At 40.2% G+C, this 22,333-nt stretch overlaps 1 pseudogene; it reads right to left on the reverse strand.

Annotated features, from left to right (window-relative positions):
* Window positions 1–19,060: 19,060 nt before the first annotated feature.
* LOC120908208 lies at window positions 19,061–21,966 on the reverse strand (annotated as a pseudogene).
* Window positions 21,967–22,333: the final 367 nt, after the last annotated feature.

Here is a 22,333-nt window from a genome sequence, read left to right on the forward strand (position 1 = left end):
AATGTCATGATTTGTACATGTTTAGCGCAACCTACCTTTTATAAATGCTCGCGCAGGTGAGTCAGCGATGATAGCCCAAACGCGTATTGTTATCAGTTTATTGGCTATTTGAATGCCTTTCTCCATCAATTCGTTGAGTTCATTTACCAAAGGGTCAAGGTATTCCTTTAGGTTTGCAGGTTTTGATTGCCCCAAAAATTTCCAACCATTAATACTGGAACCTCGGGTAACTCTTCAATGCTCATTAGTATTGGCCAAAACTGCTTACGAGAGCTTTTGTGTAACGGCAGGCCATCCATAGAGAAATTTAATGAAAATTTGTTTACTCTTGGCTGGACATTTCCAAATTGTTTCAACAGAGCTGCTTTTATTCCTGGATACCTAAATTCTCCTCCAGCTATTTGCTGTATTTCTTTTCCACATTGCTTCGTTCTTAGCAGTGTTCGCGCATCTTTGGGTAACTTGTAACTGGTTGTATCCCGAAATATTTCTAACAATCCGTTGAGAGCCGAATGCGTTTGGTATGTTTTCAATGCCCAATTTCGGAGTCGTTCCGCCATCGCCTCACTATTATTTGGTGCCGTTTGCTGTGAATTATCGGAGGCTGTCTCTACTATGTTTTCGGTGTCATCTATGATTTCATAATTTTCTACATTGTCACACTCGTCAAAATTGATCCAATCACTAATGTATTCTGCTTCGACGATCCGTTCGTCTTCAATTGTCTGTTCTTCTGGGCAGCCGATAAATTCTTGATATTCACTTGATAACGGCATGTTTGAAGCACTAGGGATCTCTTCATCTGAAGATACCAGATTTATGCTATGTAGGTCAGATGTGCTAGTTTCGCCCAAGGATTCGGCATCGTATCGGTTGTTGATTTTTTATGATTTTATTCATCGAACCTGTTTCACGCATCCTTTTTTCCGCACTTGTTCCACGTTTTTCACAATTCTCAATTTCACGATTCTCAGTTTCACGATTCTCCATCGTTTTAATATTGGTAACACACAATTTACGTAAGTTCACAAAATGGCGTATTTGTCTGACAAATCACTATTCAACTATATAACAGACTTTTGAAGGAATGCGACTGTTAAAGTCCTTATGAGGTGACTGCCCGAATGCAATTGACAGAATAACAGTATGTGTTTATTTTTATAAGCACGATAAAGGTAACAAAATGACTCGCCAATACTTTGAGTAGTAGGTAATAGGTAGATTTATTTTTAAAGATCAGGTAAGGATACACAAATATCCAACCATCGCAAGGGGCACGGTGTTTTTATTATAGGTAAATATTTTAAAACAATGCTTGTATACTTTTAATAACAGGTATAACCGGGGTACAAGTTACACCATTTCAACAAAAACATGTAATGGTCGAGCCACTAGAAACACACCTGAAATATTTTTTGAAGTTGCAAGGTGCAACAAATAAAAAACAACTATGCACGATTCCACACTTATTTTCTTACCTGTAGTTCACAAACACTGCACATTTACAACGTTTTTGCGCACTCTTTAAAACACTTCACACCTTTCATAATTAATTGGAGAACTTTACAACGTTTTAAAAACAAAAATTTCACGCAGACGCTAGTGGATTAAACGCAGCAAATTTTACAAGTGTCAACTTGCCTGCGTCGCTAAAAATATACCCACGGTAGTAGAGTGAGAAGCCTACGGGTGCTTTGATCATAAGTTGTAAAAGCGAGACAGGGCAACGCGCAAGCAGCCGGCGAGAAAACCAAACTGAGCGCGCTGGCTGAAAGTGAACGCACACATTCACACATGTGTGATTGTGTGAGTGCAAAAACTGTGTAGCAAGCAAAACACGCTCTCGCCTCCGAGCAATTCCGCGTATTTCCAGCCGTCTCCCCCTGCTTCTACCTGCCCCTCGCCTGAAAGACGCACACTTTTACATTCTCATTGCTAGTAGGGAAAGAGAACGAAATTTACAGGCGAGGGGCATGTAGAAACAGGGGGAAGGGGTTCGGTCGATTTTGTATTGGCCGCCATAGTCGAGCGGAAGCGATTTTTCCGAATTGAGAGTGAGCGCGCTCTCGCATGCCTTCAAATTACACGGGGCGCTCTCGCGATACAAAACAGCTGATCAGCTGATACCCCTCCCTCCCGTTTTTTCCTCTCGCGCTGCGCTGGATGCGCCCCGACAGACAAAGAGAGCGAAATTTACAGGCGAGGGGCATGTCGAAACAGGGGGAAGGGGTTCGGTCGAAGTTGTATTGTCCGCCATAGTCGAGCGGAAGCGATTTTTTTCCGAATTGAGTAAGCGCGCGCAGCCTCTCTCGTTGCCTTAAAATTACATGGGGCGCTCTCGCGATACAAAACAGCTGATCAGCTGATACCCCTCCCTCCCGTTTTTCCTCTCGCGCTGCGCTGGATGCGCGGATCAGCTGTTCTTGCTCTCTCCCGTTTCTTTCGGTTTGCGCTGCGCTGTTGCCGCACTTGCGCGCTGCGCTGAACACCCCACCCCTCGTTTCTTTCGTTGCGCGTTGTGCGCTGTGCGCTTTCGTTCACTTAGATTTGCTGCGTAATAAAATCGCATGCATCGAAATAAAACTTAAACACATCAAACTCGTTTGATATTTTAACACTTTATTGAAACTTAAGGCACAGTTCCACACATCGCTAACCACAATCTTGCCACAAAACCACACATATTTTTATTATAAATAATTTAAAAAATCATCACTTCAAGCACCTGCCTTACTGCCTGTATGTTGTGTATGTTGAATACTGTAAAAACATTGAAATAAAGCAGCATAATTTACATATTCTTGTAGAATTATGAAAGATTAACGCTGCTTTATTTAAATGCGCACAACACTTCAACACTTGAAAATACGACCGAGGCCGTAATAATGTTAATTGAAATAAATAAAACTTCAACACTTCACTTCAAATTACATCGAGCGCCCGGGACTTAGACTAAAACGCGCGTGGCCTCACACTGCGAAGGCTTGAACTGTACTGACGATTTTGTGTGGTAGCAAGAAAGGGAACGCACGAGGAACACTCGCTGCACTAGTGCGAGCGAGACACCGACACCAGCAAGCCGCTGCGAGAAAACCAAACTGAGCGCGCTGGCTGAAAGTGAACGCACACATTCACACATGTGTGATTGTGTGATGCGAAAACAATGTGTAGAAAAGCAAAACACGCTCTCTCCTCCGAGCAATTCCGCGTATTTCCAGCCGTCTCCTCCCCGTCTCTTATAACGATTTGCAGATACGACGATTTTTATTTTGACAGTTTATAGTTTGTCATTGAGATTAAATTGTATGTGTTGGTTGGAAATTGAGAGAGACAGAACACATCCTTTATTGGGAATTGAGATAGGTATAACACAACCTGAAAGTGGTGGCTTAAGCAGAATCCGATTCACATATTCCAGTAGGAATTGTGCCTAATTTAATAAGAATCTTAGTAACAATCGTATCCATCGTTAGCGGAGCACGTAGGCTCGTGTTTAGTGTTGGGAGATTCAGAATTCGGAAGATTCGAAGATTCAATCCCAAGAAAGATTCGATCGGATCGGATCCCGTTTGTAGGATTCGAATCCTTAAAAGATCCCTTTGCGGGATTTGATTGCGATTTGATTGGGTTGGGGATTCGTTTGCGATTCGATTGGGATTGGGATTTGTTTGGGATTCGATTGGGATTCTAACTGGGATTGGGATTGCGATTCGATCGGGATTGGGATTCGTTTGGGAATCTGATTGGGATTGCTATTAGATTGGGAGTGCGATACGATTGGGATTGCGATTGGAATTCTAATTGAGATCGGGATTCTGATTGCGATTGGGATTCTGATTGCGATTGGAATAATTAAGAGTAAAACAGAATGACCTCTTCCCAAGCGATTCAAAACACTCCGAAGTAATAAAAAAATAGAATATAAAGTAGCCTTCTACTTCCCGTTCTACTTTGGTTGCTTAGAGTCAGAAAAATGTAGAACATGTGGGTTCCAGGAAAGAAAAAAAGAGTTCTCGAGTGTACAATACACACACGCACGCGACGACTCACTCACAGAACGTAAGCGGGCTGATAATTACTTGGCTGAAAATGATTACTTGCATAAATCATAAGAAAATATTTTCTTTCAAACAGGTGATCAAAAATAATTTTCGCATTCCGCTCACATTCCGCAAATTAAAGCCTGGATTTATGCAAGCTATCATTTTCTGTGCGAAGCTTTCAAGCGCACATCTTCTAGCTCATTGTTTCAACTTATCCAGCAGCACTCCTGGCTAAGAGCATTTTCGCTCCTGGTAGCGCATCGCACATACGCAGCCCTGTGTGCAGCACTCCGTATGATGCGAAACTTCGCTCCTCGGAGCGCATCGCACAATCGCTCTTGCGTTCAGCGCTACTTGTGGTGCGAAACTTCGCTCCTGCGTGTAGCGCTCCGTGAATTGCGAACCTTCGCTCCTGCGCATCGCACAATCGCTCCTGCGTGCAGCGCTCCGTAAGGTGCGAAACTTCGCTCCTGGGAGCGCATCGCACAATCGCTCCTGCGTGCAGCGCTCAGTAAAGTGTGAAATTTCGCTCCTGGGAGCGCATCGCACAATCGCTCCTGTGTGCAGCGCTCCGTGAGGTGCGAAACATCGCTCCTGGGAGCGCATCGCACAATCGCTCCTGTGTTCAGCGCTCCGTGCGTTTCTTCCTGTGGGCAGTGCGGGAGCGCGCACAATAAGAAGAGCAGAGCGATTGAGGTACCTCTTTCGCTCTTGACCCAATACTAGTGACGATGTGTGTCGTCGCGTGTGTGTTGTTGATTTGGTCAGAAAAACTTTTTCTTCACACCAAATCTTTGACTTGGACTTTGATCAGTGCGCGCGGTTAAAACGACCTTTTGTATTGTGTTGTACGTAGCGTGCGCGCCAAAATTGTAAGAGTGCGTGGAAAGTGTATGTGGGAGTGTAGGGGTGGGGGAGTGAGATACAGAGACAAATTTCGCTGCACATTAACACATACATTCTCACTGCACGGGTTGAACTGCGAATACTCAATTCTGAGAGAATATACTCGAGCGCTCGCGCATGAGTGCAAGCAAGCGCGGTATAGAAGATAGAGGGAGAAAAACGATTATTTTGCTCCAAGCTTTCTACTTTTGTTCCGTTGGGTTGCTGTCCCAAACCGATGACGTGTATGAAATGCCCCCGGTTAGGACACAAAAAAGCAAACTGCCGGGGAACAAATAAATGTGCAAAATGTGCCAAAGAATATCACGAAAACTTCAATGGAGTCGAACGATGCATGTAATATGGACAGAACCACGACAAAACCACAGAACGTTGAACCAAAATTGCCCAGTTTGTTTAGATGAGGTTGAAATGAAAAAATCCAAACAAAAACATATTGACCACGATAAAAGTAAGAGAAATGAGGAAAGCGCATGTACCGGTACCCAGTACCGGTAGCGGTACCCAGAAATTATATATGAACAAACGTTTTCACAAATAACTAACAACACAACTTTAATATGCAGAAAATCATCCCCATATTCATGCAACTAAATAATACAGAACATATAACGAACAATAACAAAAGTATTGAAATATGAATCACCGATGCCAACAGTGGGGAAGAAAAAATGCCAGATAAAAGCAAAAAAGAAATCAAACAAAACATCCAACAAACAGATACTTAAACATTTAAAAAATTACATTTATAAATAAAAAAGAAAAAGGAGACATTTTTTCCAAAATAATGTATAAAATTAAAGAAATCGTAAGGATGAAGTAGTTTTTTTCAATATTTTTTTTTAATAACATGTCTTCAAGAGACACGGCGTAACGAAAACGAAAAGGATAAAATAAATGGATTTAACATAATGAGACAAGATAGAGAAGATGGATATGGCGGAATATGCATAATTATTTAATTAAACCAGATTTAGAAAAATATAAGAACTGCATAGGTACAAATTTATACAATCTACCCGAATAAAACTAACAGATGTGAATATAAATATAATTTCAATATTTGTCTCGAAGAAAGCAACTGCGGGTTCATTTAAATATATATTAGAACAAATTACAAAGTTCGCGTAAAGATGATAATTGCAGGAGATTTTAACAGCCATCACTAATACTAGGATGATAAACGATTGTTTTGATTGTTTCTCCCTTATTGGCAGAAATTCAAACTTCAAATTTAAATGTATTAAAAATGAACCATACACAAATATTCCTTGCGATGTAAATCAACGAAGAACCGCAATAGCTAACAATAAGAACACACAAATTTTATGTTGCCATGCAAAAAAACACACATAGGAACACAAAGGAAATAGCTGGAAATAGCACTGAATAATAGAAATAAACCTAAACAAAAGAACACCATTGGGGAAAACAATTATACACAACAAATAAAAAATACTTGAACAAATCAGCAGAATAAACAGTAAAACAAAAATAAAACAACTTACAAATTTAAAACACTATTTAAAAAACGGTGCAAGGTGAGGGCAGTGGCAACGCTCATCGGATGCGATTTTGTCGGACGAGATTTACATGGGATTTGACAGATAACGTCGGACGTGCGATTTCGTCGTCCGACGTTATCTGTCAAATCTCATATAAAAATTTAACAGGCCGTCCGATAAAATCGCATCCGATGAGCGTTGCCACCGACCTGAAACACACACCAAAATCGAGCAGTTTTTGAGCTCGCATTCTAGCTCGCTTTCCGCCGAAACCGATCGAGAAAGCGAGCAGAAACGTCCGAAGAACCGATAGAAGCTCTTGATCGATTGAAGCGTTTACAGTCGTTCGAGAGAGCGCGCTGTATGTATTTATGTCTTTCAGCCAAAAAAGCTCTGGTACGCGACCGTATTGGCGCAAAAATGATAATGGCCGAAAAATAGTTCACAACCACGTTATCTTTTTTCCCTCCTTCCTCTCTTCCCCATCCTTTCACCTCGCTTTATCGTTATTGGTTGTTGCTCTCTTGCTACATTGAGCGAGAGGCTGAGAAGTTTTCGATCGCTTTGTGCAGCGGGTAAGGAAAGACAAATGCATGTTACCATGAAACAAAAGTAAGAAAATCACTTATTAATTATAAAACCAAGGAATCGTTACTTCAAGTAAAGAAAAGCATCATGGAAATTTATATAAGTCATATTTAAAAGTAAAAGAAAATACACAGAAAACATAATAAAAATGATAAAGGAAGAGACATCTACTAAAGAACTGCGGGAAATCGTGAAAATTTTAAATTTTAAATTATAAATTATTATTTTAAATTTATAAATATTATTATAAATTATTATAAATTATTTTAATATATAAATTTTTAATTTTAAATTAACTAAAAAAATAAAGTACTCAGGAAGAAAACATCATTCATAATAATCAGGGAAATGCAATAAAAATATTCTAAAAAACTTTGAGAAGAACAAGGAACTAAAATTAAAAAAAAATCAATGTACCAGAATCAACAACGAAATTGTGATACAGATAAAAGACTGGGATACTATAATTAGCAAAAAAAAAATCAGCACAAAATTTCATCAGAAATGCTAAAACATCTATACACAAAAGAAGAAACAATTTCATACGTGAAATAAATGAAATGTGGCAAAATAGCAAGATAAAAACAATATAAAAACTTAAGGCAAAAGCAATCCCAAAACCAGGAAAAGATACACAAATAAAAAAAAATCAGAATCATCTTACTTCTACAAACGATAATACACTTGTATCCCAGCTACGTTTCGAGATCTCGTGCGTTTGCATCGAATCGCAAACCGCCTGTTTCAAATGGCATGTCACTACATTCGAATGCGTTATCCAGACTTTAACATTATTTTTCACCTGGCCCTGATGTGATTCCAGCCTCAGCTTTAATTAACTGTAGTTCTACTCTTGCCTATCCTTTAGGCATACTATTTCGGCGTTCTCTGTCCTTGGATGTTTTTCCTGATATTTGGAAATCTGCATGCTTACGTCCTTTATTTAAGAAAGGCGATCGTTCCTATGTCAGCAGCAACTCAACTCCAAAGTGTGCCAGTTCCAAAGTGTTCGTGTCCGTTGTTCACTCAGTTTTATGCCGGGGCGGTCGACAGCGACTAATTTTATGCTATTTCTATCGTCTACTACTGAATATCTGGATCGTGGTTCACAGCTTGATGCGGTGTACACCGAGTGTGCCTCATAGTGTTCTGCCAGCGAAACTGCATAAACTCGGCCTGTCGGCGATCCTTATAAAAAGGATTGCGTATTTTCTAATGGGAAGGCGCTCTGAAGTTTTAATTGACTCCTGCCGCTCGCAATCTTTCACCAGCATTTCAGAGGTCCCCCCAGGGTAGTGTCCTTAGTCCCATTGTTGTTACGCCTGGTAACAATCCGTTTATTTTGGTAGATTTGCAGACCTTCTTGCAACTGACTCTCTCTATAGGGTTTTCGCCGCAAAGTTAAAAAAATAGTCCTTATTCTTTCGCTGTAAATTTGCTACTGTCCCTTTTACAATGGCGGCATTTTACTCGATCAGCTGATCTCCGTGACCTTGTTTGCCCTAAAGTTGACCGTAGATGAACTATCTCGTAATTGGCCCTAATGCTGGGAATCTAGCTGTCTCGCATTTTTGTCTTTGTCTGTATGTTATAGCGTCATTTGAGGGGTTTATTGTGACTTGTTCGAGCTATTATCAAGATAGCTCGATATTTGTCAACATTTGCCTGACAGATTTCGCACGAGGTCGATATCGTGCCAACACCCATACTGTTTCTTCTATTTATAAACGATGTTTCCACTATTCTCCCTTCTTCCGGCTACCTTCCGGTTTCTGATCTCAGTAATTGCTTTGATCTTCAATCTGTTCTTAACGCTTTGTCCTGCTGATGTTCAGGTACTTAGCTTAATTTGTGCTGTTTAGATAATTAGCTTAAAATGTTCTATCATTTCCTTCTCCCGTTCCCGTCAACCTATACATTTTAACTATTTTATTAGCTCCTTCCAACTATCCCGTGTAAGTGTGATCCGCGACCTGGAAGTGACCCTTGACTCAAAACTCTCCTTTTCGTCACATTTCGAGAACACACTCCAAGTCAAACCGTCAAGCAGCGCATACGATTTAAAGCATATACACATTTCCAAACCGTTTTTTTTTTTTCAATCGGAGCAATAAAATAAAAATTACGAAAAATAATACAAAGTGTTTAACTTTTTTTGCTTAGTACAAGAAAAAAAATAAGTGGTTAAGTGCAAAGAAGAAGATGGGGTCGTGGACTTGGGAGAAAGCAGGACTTTCGGGTCCTACTTCAGTATATTGGGAGAACCGCCGAATAGGACCTCGAGGAAAAAAAGGAAAATAAGAGGGGAGCGAATCAACCTCAACTTCGACGAATCCAGGTCCAGGACTGAGGAGGTATTTATGGTGATTGAAAGTGCTACCAAGGGTAAAAGCCTGGCAAAATACAATCCTTTTCTAATTGCGAAAGCAACCGAGATGGCGTTGGGAGGGAAGCTATTGCAAACAACAATGCTACGGGATGGTAAAATTCTTATGCGCCTAAAAAACCAAACCGAAGCAAATAAATTAAAAAAGCTCAACCTTAACCACGGTACTGATAATATTAAAGTGAACATATATGAACATAAAACTCTAAACAGCACTAAAGGCATCATCAGATGTGACGCCTGCAAGTTTTTATCGGAAGAAGAACATTTGGAAGGTCTTCGACCCCAAAAAGTCACCGATGTTTACATCATGAAGCGAAAGGGACAAAATGGGGAAACATATAACACACGTACCGCCATCATCACTTTCAAAACTACAGTGCTGCCCAGAAATATAGAGATAGGATATTTCACGGAAAGGGTAGAACTTTTTGTACCCAATCCGATGAGATGCATGACATGTATGCGTTTTGGCCACACAAAAAATAATTGCTCTAGGGAGAAAATTTGCGCAAAATGTGGAGAAAATTATCACGCAATTTGCAATAACCCACTTAAATGTAGTGAATGCGGAGAAAACCATTCGGCTTTAGACAAAGAGTGTCCTATATGGAAGGATGAAGTGGAAATTAAAAAAAATACAGACAGAGAAACGTATTACCATGAGGGAGCAAGACAAATTAGACGCGAAACAGTGCCATTAGTACCACGCAAATACACAAACGAAAAATATTCAACAATAGTAACAGGAAACACAAACGTAACACAAAAAAGAAATTTAGAAATTACAAGCGAAGAAGATGAAAATAATAAAAACTCCAACGGAGATACTCAGGAAACAAATATTAATAACGAAATTGAACAAAAAGAAACAGAACAACTACAAACAATCGAAAATCAGAACAACAATACAAACTTAAGTGAAAATGAAATTTATTTCAGTGACACAGAAGTACAAAATCTAGAAATTGGTGAATATGATATATCCCCACAAAAACAATACACTGAACACATATAATTACTCATATGGATAATTTAAAAATAATCCAAACTAACATACAAAGTCTGAGAAGAAACAGAGAAGAACTAAATCATATACTACATGAGGAAAAGTTTCACGTAGCATGTCTACAAAAAACTTGGCTTAAAAGAGATAAAAAAATTACCATAACAGGATACAATATAATACGATCAGACAGGGATGACGGATATGGTGGGAGTTGCATCCTAGTCAAAAAACAAATTAAATACAAAGAAATAAGCCTAACAGACGAAACAGACGGAATTCAAACAACAGCCATACTACTACATGAAGGAAACTTAGTTATAGTCTCAATTTACATAGCACCTCAGACTACTAAACAAATAATTCAACATACAATAACAAAAATAATACATAACACTAGAAACTATTAAAAAAAACATAATCACTGGAGACTTTAATGCACACCACACTTTTTGGGGAGACGGTAAAATCGACCAAAAAGGACAAGCTATCTTAGACGAAATAGATAATTCAAATCTTATAATTCTAAAAAATAATACTTACACTTGCACTCCCACCGACCACAACAAACGACAAACAGCAATAGACTTGACCTTTATTTCAAAAGACATCTACCCAACCACTAAAAAAGAAATATTGGAAAAACATATCGGAGCCAGCAACCACAAAATAATAACAATAGAAATACAAAAACAAAAAACTGGACCTATCAACAATACTATTGTTGCGACAAACGCATCGGTGGCTAGCTGGGTCACCGTAACTAGAACGGCTAGACAACGACAGGTGGCGCTAACAGTACGACGCATACAGTTCTCGGAAAGATCGTGGCGATTTAGCATCCGTGAAGCTGGATAATCCGTGGTGATCGTGGTGCCGTCGTCCGAAAGCCGTTGACCCCATTCGTACGCTAAAGCCGCTAAGAGACCAGTGAATTTTTTAACACTTGTAAATTGCGAAATAAACGGTGTTTAAGAAAACTAGTGAACGCGAGTTTTGTGCGAATCCTTTCGGTAGAATCGACGGTTACTTGACGTAACAACTATAATCAATATTAACAAAGTAATAGAAAACATCAAAACGTTGAAAGGAGAAGACGTTAAGAACATAAAACAACTCACAAAAAATATCAACAAAATAATATCAAACAGCAAACAAAAAATAAAATTTCGTTTAAAATCATGGTGGAACAGTACACTAAGACAGGCACTACAGGATAGAAATGAAGCCAGACAAATTTTTAATACCACTAGAAATATTACACACGCAATCGATTTAAGAAAAAAAATAGCAATACTCAAAGTAAAAATCAAACGAGCCAAAATAAAACAAACAGAAAAAAACATAGCAAATATTAACTCTAACTCAAATACTAAAGAATTATGGGATTTACTGGGAAGAATAAGCAACAACAACATCCAAAATAAGGAATCAAACTTGATACACAATGAAGAAAAACAAGCAAAAATATTTATGAACCTTAATTTTACTAAAACAAAAAATCTAAATTTAGACTACATATAGACCCAACATTTCCAATGGATAATGAACTAATCAATAAAGATTTGTGGGAAAAAATTCTTAAACAGAAAAAAATACGGCACCCGGAAACGACAAAATTACATACCAAATGCTGAAACACATAAATGAAGAAGCATTAGAGAAAATAATACAAGATGGAAATAACATGTGGAAAAAGGAAAAATAAGCAAAGATTTAAAATCAATTAAAATAATAGCAATACCTAAACCGAATAAAGACGTGAACAACCCCAATAATTACAAATCAATAGCATTATTACCAACCCTCATAAAAATTTTAAATTCTGCTATTTGTATTATTCAAATTAAAGTAATATTATTCAAATTAAAAAAATCATAGAAACCAAAAATATATTACCTGAAAACTCCCTGGGCTTCAGAAATAAAAAACGATAAACCAATGTATAAACCTTTTAACAACCATATCAAACACAACCAAAGACAGGACAGAATTTGCGGTGCAATATTTATAGACTTAGAAAAAGCATACAACAAAGTAACAACAAAAATTCTAATTGAAAAAATGATACCAGTAAACATACCACTACAAATTACCATATGGGTATACTCATTTCTTAGAAATAGAAACCTACAAATAGAAAGAAACAAAAAAATACAAAACATGTTAGTGACTGACGGATTACCTCAAGGAGACGTCATGTCCCCATCACTTTTTAACATCTACACCAAAGACATTCACACAATCACAAACGACACCCAGGAAAATATCATAATCCAATATGCAGATGATTTTGTAATCCTTAGCAGTGGAAAAAACGAAAACGAACTCAAAAATAACTTACAAAAAAGTCTAAACTCCTTCTCTCAAGAAATTGAAAAATTAAATCAAGTCATAAACATAAATAAAACAAAATTCATGATTTTTGGAAATAACACTCACAATATCCAGCTCAACATAAAAAAACATACACATAGAAAACACAAATACGTACAAATACCTGGGCACAATAATAGACAAAAAACTAAACTTTGAAAAACACATCGAACACATAAGAAATAAAGCCACAACAAGATTAAATTTCTTAAAAATAATAAGCGCTAAACAAAACAACTTAGGTCCAGAAAACAACCTAAAATATACCGGGCAACAACTAGAAATATATCAGAAACAGGAGCTTCATACATATCAAACAGCAGGAAAAACAGCATAAAACCATTAACACCCTAATAAACCAAGCAATAAGGAAGGCGACAGGATGCACAAAAACTACCCCACTCAACACCTTACACGCCATAGCATCGGAAATTCCGTTCCATATCAGAAGCCATTTTATCGTAAGGAAAGAACTAGCCAAAGATATAGTATTCTCCAGACCAATCAGACAACAATTAAACAAACAACACAGAACACAATACAAAAAGAAAAAAAAACATTTCAAGAACAAACATATGATAAAGACATACATATACTAAAAATATGTATACAGCCAAGAATAATGACTTAACAACACAAATAAAAATAAACACAAGTCTCACACTAGATATAGGATCTAAAAACAACAAAAACGCCCAAACCATCAAACAAATCACTTAAGAAAACATTAACAAAAACGACAAAAATAGACCACAAATTTTTACAGATGGAAGTATTGCAGGAGAAAAAGCGGGCATAGGTATCTACTTTAAAAACAAACAACATCAACACTACTACAGCTACAACTTAAAAAATACTACATCCATAACTACAACTGAACAAATCGGTATAGAGAAAGCCTTACAAATAGCAGAAGAAAATGAAATAGAAAATCCCATTATATATACCGACAGTCTAACATCCTGTAACATTCTTCAGAACGCATTAACAGAAAACAAAATAGAACAAATCTTGTACAACATACTAAAAATAGCAGCTAAAATACAAGCAGACATTTTTTGGATCCCATCACATGTGGGAATTGATGGAAATGACAAAGCCGACGATGCACAATATAGAATAAAATAAGATAAACAGACGCTATCCAAACATTTAGAAACGAAATGGAAAAAAACACTCAAAAATGGTTCATAAACGCATCAAGAGAAAAGGGGGAAAAATTCTTAGAATTCCAAAAAGAATTTAGACTAGAGTTGTGGCACAAAGGAATTTATTTAAAAGGAAATGAGATAAAAATAATAAACAAGATTTTAGCAGGACATGACCCATCTGAATTTTGGCTACACAAAATGAAAATAACAGATGACGGTACGTGCGATATATGCCAGACCCCTAAAACAGGAAGACATAAAATTTTCGAATGCCAAAAATACAAACGTGAAAGAGATATAACCATACAAAATCTGAAAAACAATTGGTTAGAAAAAAGTGGGAACACATGGAAACAAATATTACAATTCATAGCAAAAAACCACATAACACTATAGTAACAACGGAAAAAATACACTACAACATTATACTTATACATACGATAATTTAATTAAACTCATAATTTATTTTATTTATCTATCTATTATTTATTTCCCAAAATTCAGTAAACAACACAGAACTCCCCATGTTCTTTGTTTATTTTGGCATCACATATGTGCACAACATAGTTGTTTAAGTACATATATTTATTTTTATATCTTTTGAATTTATACCGCCGTAAACATTTAAAATATATTTATCCATGTACGTACCTATACAATTAATGTTAATTATCATTTAAAGAAAAAACATAGTAAAAGCAAAACGATCACTCCCGAAGCAAAAACAAAATAAATAAATAAAACAAAAAAAAACAGCTTCTATACTTTATAACAGGCATCTTATAAATAAAAATAAAAAAAAACAACCCCAAACGAAGCCAGGGAAATCCAAATACATCCTTCCATTAACTAGCTTAATGAAACAAGATGCAAAAAGGACCCTGCTCGGAAATCCACATCAATTACCATAAATATTCCAATTTCCAGTTTCGATCTATCGCAAAAATATTCTTCCAAACAAAACATATTTTATATACATATTTACATGTATATATGTATATATGTATATATATATATATATATATATATATATACAAATATATTTTTAAACTTGCTCAAATTCAACTCCAATCAAACAGTCCAAACGGCATAACAACCCAATTGTAGATAAAAAAGCCAAAAAGCACAAAAAAAAGATTAAATAAAATAATAATCACAAAAACAAAACCACGTTTTTCTTATACACAAGTACAAAAAGTTTTTCACCATAAAAAAATAAATAAATAAATAAATAAATAAATAAATAAAAAACAGAATTACAAAACAAAAACTCTGCAAAACAATTAAAATGAATACATGAATAAACAAACAAAAAATAATATAAACCAAACCGATAAAGGAAAAAATACAAATATAATTAACGGAAAAATCAAAAGCCACAAGAAATCAACCATAATCTGTAAACCAAAGAAGAGAACACAGAAAAGGAGAATGGACCTTGAATCCCCCTCCTTTAAACAGATGGTCAAAACTCTGATTATGGCTCCGTATGACGGAAAACATAGGAGAATATTATTCCATCAAACCTAATAATAAGAAGAAGAAGAGAACATCATATCTAATGCGTTTAACCTTCATTTCTATTACCACCTACCCGGGTATGTTTTGCGTTTTAAATTATTAATATCTTTTGATAGAATTCATATATTGACTTGAAATTTAAGGAATGCCTAGAAAATATGTTTCCTCCCAGTAAAAAAAAAAATCAGAATTAAAAAAATAATAAATACTATTTTTAACATTTTTTTTTTCAATTTGTATACCTTACTTCTATGACCACCTACCCGGGTAGGTCATACATTTTGTATGGGAGTTTGCATTTCTGGATGGTAAATTGATCATATTATCTGTTTTAGTTATTGAAATGTCTTCAAAGTTTCAGGGAAGCTGCATAAAACTTTGTTCTTGCCAGTATAAAAACATAGGAATTTTCAAAATTATTTTTCATATATTATTTTTATGTTAACTTTTTACCCTTACTTCTATGACCACCTACCCGGGTAGGTCATACATTTTGCATGAGAAATTGCATTTTGTTATTTGTTATTTGTTATTTATTAATTAAAATTCAACGGACCGCAAGTGGCCCACTTGAAGCGAATTCATTTACATTCATTCATTATAACATAGTCACATTTCGGTCATTCATTTGTCACGCTTAGTCTTAAGTAACATAATTAACATGTAAAAGGTCGCACGACACGAATACTATTGAACAATGCGGTGCGCAACATGTCAGGTTGATGACGATCACAAATAACATTAAACTCACGGCACATACGAATAAACGGATCAGAGGAGCCAAAGCGAGTGCGGCGTTCCTCCACGTCAAGTAGCGATCTAGCTCTGAGCGATCTCGGCGGGACATACATGTTGAGCCTCGAAAGAAGCGCGGGCGAGTCGATCCGATTGTCAAGAAGTCCCGCGACAAACAGCCTCTGAGCGTTGCAGTTCCGCTGCTTCAGTGTCTCGATGCCAAGCAACGCACAGCGTCCCTCATAGTCAAGTTGGACACTCCAGGAGCGCAAAGCGAACCGCGTGAATTTGCGCTGGATCGACTCTAAACGAGCTAGGGGCGAGCAGCTGTTGGCCACCATACTACTGAAGCGTATTCTAACACTGGTCGCACCAAAGCACAGTATAGCGTCTTGATGCAGATCGGGTCAGTGATGTCTCGTGCTATTTGTTTTAGTAAGCCGATCAATTGGTTACCCTTAGTGACAACGTGTTCTAGCTGATCGTGGAAGCTCAACTTTTCGTCAAGGAGCACTCCTAGATCCGTGACACAGCTTTTGCGACCAATGGTAGATCCATTTAACGCATAGTCATGCACTAAGGGGCACCGCTTTCTCGCAAACGTAACGACAACACACTTCTCGACGCACAATTCAAGACCATTCAAAGAGCACCATGACTGGAAGGCACTTAGAGTGGCTTGAAGGCGGAGTTGGTCTGACCGGTCACGGATAGGCAGGAACAGCTTCGCGTCGTCTGCATACAGTAGGTGGCCGTCAGGAGGGAGCAACCGTGTTACGTCATTCAGGAAAATGACAAACAGCAGCGGTCCAAGGTTACTCCCCTGCGGCACCTCCGAAGAAGCATCGATACGGCGCGACGTATCTTCACGCAGTATGTGCGACCAGCAAGATAGGAACGCATCCAGGCCACCAGCTGCACAGGCAGGCCAAGCGTTTCGAGCTTTGCGAGCAGCAAGGCGTGCGGAACGCTATCGAAGGCAGCCTTAATGTCCGTGTAGACTGCGTCGATCTGCGAGCCGGCATCGATGGTCCTGTGGCAGAGGCTAACGAACTCAACCAGGTTGGTGGTGGTTGAACGCTGAGAGACAAATCCATGTTGAGCTGTGCTAATGTAGTTCGAGGTTCGTACACCAGGAGCTCGAAGACCTTAGCGCAGGCACAAAGCGATGTAATGCCACGGTAATTACATGCATTTGATTTGTCCCCTTTTGTGCACTGGAACAAGCCACGAAGTTTTCCAGCAGGCAGGATAGATGCCCGAACGCAGCGAGTCGCGAAAAATCGAGGCCAGGATAGGCGCGATGGTGGTGCCACAACGCTTAAGCGTGGAAGCCGGGATCCCGTCAGGCCCTGGAGCAAACGAAGATTTCAGCCTGTCAATCGCTTTCGAGACTGAATACTCATCGATGATCGGCAAGTTTGGGGCCATAGCATCCACCGGTACTTTTGATAATACGTCGGCTATCTGCCTCTCATCAGTTACAGCTGGAAGGAAGGTGGCGGCAAAACACGAAGAGCAAAAATATCACATACAGCAGACGGATTGTTGCCGTTGCGCCCGTTGTAACTGACGGAGCTAGGAAAACCAGAGGATTTCCGACGATTGTTTGCGAAGTTCCACAGTACACGTGAATTGCCGCGGCAGCGCTACAAACCATACGCCGTACGTGCCCCAGGTAGCGGAACCTGTTATAGCGCCGATAGAGAGTGCGCAGTATTATAGTTGCGCAATGCAGCGGGACACCTACGCAACAAATAATCGCGATACGCGGCAGCTTTAGCCGTTTTGAGCCTGCGCAGCGTTCTGTCACCCCAAGGGGGCCTCGTTTAGGTCGTTTCACCGGCGTGCATTCATTCAGGGCTTGCAACATGAACCGCTCAAAATCTTTCACAGCGAGCTCAAGAGTGGCGTAACGGGAACAATCGAAGACATTCGCGAACGAGGCGATCATCGGCAGGAGCCTGTTAAAGTCCGTCCGCGCGTAGTCAAGGCGTGATGTTAGCGCAGGAACGGCTGATTCCTCTCGTGGTAGCGGGATGGCCAACTCAAGCGCAGGGTGATAGGTGTCAATTGCTAACAGCGGGGTGAGGCAAAGTTCAAGCGGAAGGCAAACAGAAGCAACAGCATTATTTGCAAACACCAGGTCTAAGACGCGTCCGCTGGTGTTAAGATGACCATTGATCTGGAAAAGTCCGCTATGATGCATCTCGTCCATAAACAGAGCGGAGAGAGCCGATCGCGTACGTGGCTCATAATGCAGAAATGGCAAATCCGGATCATGCTGAGCGGCTGACAAGGAGACGAGAGGTAGGTTGAAGTCTCCTAACTGGAGTAAACCGTCTCCGGGATGCATAGTTGAGCATAATGAGCGAATGCAGTTTTCGATTTCACGGAGCGTGGCAGCATTTGCGGCAAGTCTAGGCGGGAGGTATGCAGCAATGATGAAAAGTCGGGAATTGCCTAGTTGTATTACAACGCACACTAGCTCAAGCGATGGATGCACCGTTGTGTGTTCCCGTGACGTCAGAGACTGAGAGCACGCAATCAACACACCTCCACCGCGGGAACATGTACTGTTGTCAACACTACGATCGCATCGGTAGACTCGGAAGCTATCGTCAAACAGCAAAGCCGAAGGTAGACTAGGATCGAGCCAGGTTTCCGTAAGCACTATTACACCGAAATTGGATTCCAACACCGACAGGCGAAACTCATCGACCTTCGTGCGCAGTCCCCGCACGTTTTGATAGTAAACAGAGGCAGTGGAACGGGCAGTGCGAAGCGCATTAGCAGCAGGAACATAACAGGTAGGTGTTTGTGCAGACTTAACAGAGGTTCGTCTATTCGTGAAAGAAACGGTCAAGTGTGGTCTGTTGTAAGTTGGTGTTGGAAGTGCGGCGAATTAAAAGCGGGCCGTCAATGAGTGTTGAATTAGGACCATGAGTGGTGTCATTCAGCGTGTGTTCTCCCAATTGTGGTGATGTTAGTGTTTGAGCCTGTGAAGTTGATGCGTTTGCCGGTGAGTGATAGACAGTGGATGTTGGTGTGCGAGGCATCGAACGGCGATCGATGACAACAGGTGTGCGTGTGAGAGAACGGTGTTTGATGGTGATTGGTGACGATGAGTGTCCATGCTCTCGTTGACGGGATTGTACAAATTCACGTACACCAATACCGACAGGCCAGGACGATGGGGCGAGTGCTGCGTGACGAAGGGCGGCCGGTACTCTCACTTTGAAAGAAAGCCAGTTTACGCTGTCAACACTGACTCCCTTCCTCAGCAAGCAGTATGCTAGGACGTCATCGGTGGCTAAACGGCGTTTCACAGAAGCGACCACTTGCTCCACGGTGACGGCAGTGGACAAGCGAGATAGTCGGATCCATATTCTGTCTGTGGCCGGCTGGGGAAACGCTGCTCGAAGCGGTGACGATAGCGTATCGGTTCCCATGAGTTCTTCCGGTAGCGTAGACGGGGTGGGATGCCGACTGTAGTGTTAGTGCACGCGCTTGGCGATGACGCTGCATACATGTTATTTTGACGAATGTTTACGTTTTGTTGACATCAGGGGACATAGAATCCTCGATGATACGCCGCCGCTTTCTACCCGCAACGGGCCGAGGATCGGTATTGCAAAGCTGAGATATGGGTGCATTTTGCAGTAGAGTAAATCCGCTGCGCACCTCGGCGATAATCGGTTCAATAAGCTTCCCCATAGCCGCAACAGTTGAGGTGAGAGCAGCTTGAAAACCGACCTGAGCCCCGATCTCTTTGACTGATCGGCAGCGCGGATTTTTCAGGATATTGGTGCACCCAGTGCAGCTCCAGTGCAGATCGATGTGAGTCAGGACCGCATCAATCAGCTCGGAAGGCAGCCTGCAACAACCGCGGTGAAAAGTAGCCTCACAGTACGCACAGCCGACGATACAGTCGGCAGCATCCAGTGGCACAGCACACGCGAAACAGATAGCCGCCATCGCGAAATTATGCGCGGTTTTGATCACACCACCGTTAACCCGGATTAAAAACGTTAATACACAGTCGTGGGTCAATGAAATAACACACTAACGCGCAACAGTAACAGGAAGCAGTTTGGTAGTCAATTGAACGAGTATTAACTGGGTACGTTAGAAAATACACTTAAATATTTTTGGAAAAACGCGGAGCACAGCGATATGCGACCGAGCAGTTAAACGTCAGACGTCAGACTCAGATTTTTTTGCGTGGTAAAATGTGCATAACTTCTGTTTAGTAATTAAAATGACTTCAAATTTTCAGCAAAGCTACATAAAACTTTGTTCTTGCCAGCATAAAAAAATAGAAATTTTCAAAATTATTTTTTATGTACTTTTTTCTATTATTAGTTCTATTATTTCTTATCTTGGCCATTAATTTTGCATGTATTTGTGAAGCTTCCTTAACAGGGAATCAGATTTTGTCTCACAAGCGACTTCATCGAAGCTTATAGGAAAAGCTCCAAGGTTACTAGCAGTGATGGATTTCACCTCAGCTTGTAGTGTTGTTGTAGTGGACATATTTACGACGTGGATTTGCAGTGCTGCAACATCCTTCACGATGGCCGATTTGATCACAGTCGCGACATTTATGATTGGATGAACGTACATTCACGCATCCAATGAAGCTCTCCGCACAGCCAGCAAGGATTTTTAGGTTTATCATATTCTGCCTTCTCGTTGTTCTCCCATCCCTGCTATGTGCGCCTTCCATTGGCGCTCGACTGGAAGTGTGAATGAGACGTGTCCTAATATTGATTCCGCGGTTGGTACGAATACCGTCGTTGATGATTTCTTTTACCGCTAGAACACGTTCACTGCAATCAGCAATCATCGCACTGTCCTTCTTAAGGTTAGCCACTCGCTGGCATTCGGCAGACAGCTGCTCGAGAGTGATGTCACATTTTTCCTCGATGCGAGACAAAAGGCGAGTACGGCTTTCGGCGTCTTCGTCTTCCCTGAGGTCACACACGAACACCAAGTTTTTGAGTTGATCATCCGTTATTTTCAACAACTCGAAATCTACGCAAGCACGGTTTACGCGGCAAGCGAAGGTCAGCATATCCTCCGAGCGTGCTTTTGTAATGTTGAAACATTTGTACCGTTTGCTGAGAAGCGACTCCATTTTGCCAAAAAGCTTTTTTAGTTTGTCCACGATGGCGTCGAAGGTGAAATCGCGTGGCAAGCTAGGCAAAAGAAAAATTTTTAGTCTCTCGTGTTCCTTGGGACCCAACTTACGAATCAGAAGGCGAACTCTGGCAGCATCTTCGAGCCTGGAAGCATCTTTGGTCAGCAACTCTTCATAGCGGGCGAACCAGGCCTCGAATGTTATTTCCGAGTCAGGTTCGAAACGGAATTCCACGATTTGGTTCGCAATGGTGTCCAAAATTTGTTCGGGGTTGCTGGGTGTTGGCTGCGGAGGCGGATGAATCTGCTGCGGCTGGAACGAAACTTGCTGCTGACTCATCAGCTGCTCCATTAATTGCTGCTGTTGTGCCATCTGTTGCTTAAGAAGCTGCAACACTTGAACTACCGTGCTTGCTTCATTAGTAGATGGCATTGCCCCCTGGAATAAAAATGATGGTACAGGGGCAGCATTTTGTGATGGCGGCCCACTCCCATTTTGTCCAGGAGGCGGATGATACTGCCGCGAGGTGCTGGCGCCAAAATCGGTGGGCCAATGTTGGGATTCTCGACGCTGCTCATCCGTAGCGGAGTTTTCGGGGCTGTTCATCCTTCGCTTAATTATCGCTCAATTTTTCACTAATTTCACTACAATTCACCAAGGCGTCCGAAAGCATCACTGCACTGCACTGTAGTTCTATGTGTATGTAATACAGAGCATTCGGGATAATTTTGACAGTTACATTTTTGTTTATAACTCGTGATCGAGTTGGCATAGGAAAACAAGCAATACGCCATTCGAAAGCTAAAAGTGTATGGAACAAGCAGCGAAAACATCCCGCGAAGAGTACATTGTGGAAGCGGATCACATGCATCATGATGATCCGCGCCGGACGCGACAACCGCGACATCATGCAGTGCGTGCAGTGTTCGCTGAACACGGTGAAGGCGATCCGGAGTGAGCTGGGAGAAAACAG

The sequence above is a fragment of the Anopheles arabiensis genome (assembly GCF_016920715.1).
Source record: "Anopheles arabiensis isolate DONGOLA chromosome X unlocalized genomic scaffold, AaraD3 X_pericentromeric_contig0036, whole genome shotgun sequence".
In the NCBI taxonomy this organism is placed as follows: Eukaryota; Metazoa; Arthropoda; class Insecta; order Diptera; family Culicidae; genus Anopheles; species Anopheles arabiensis.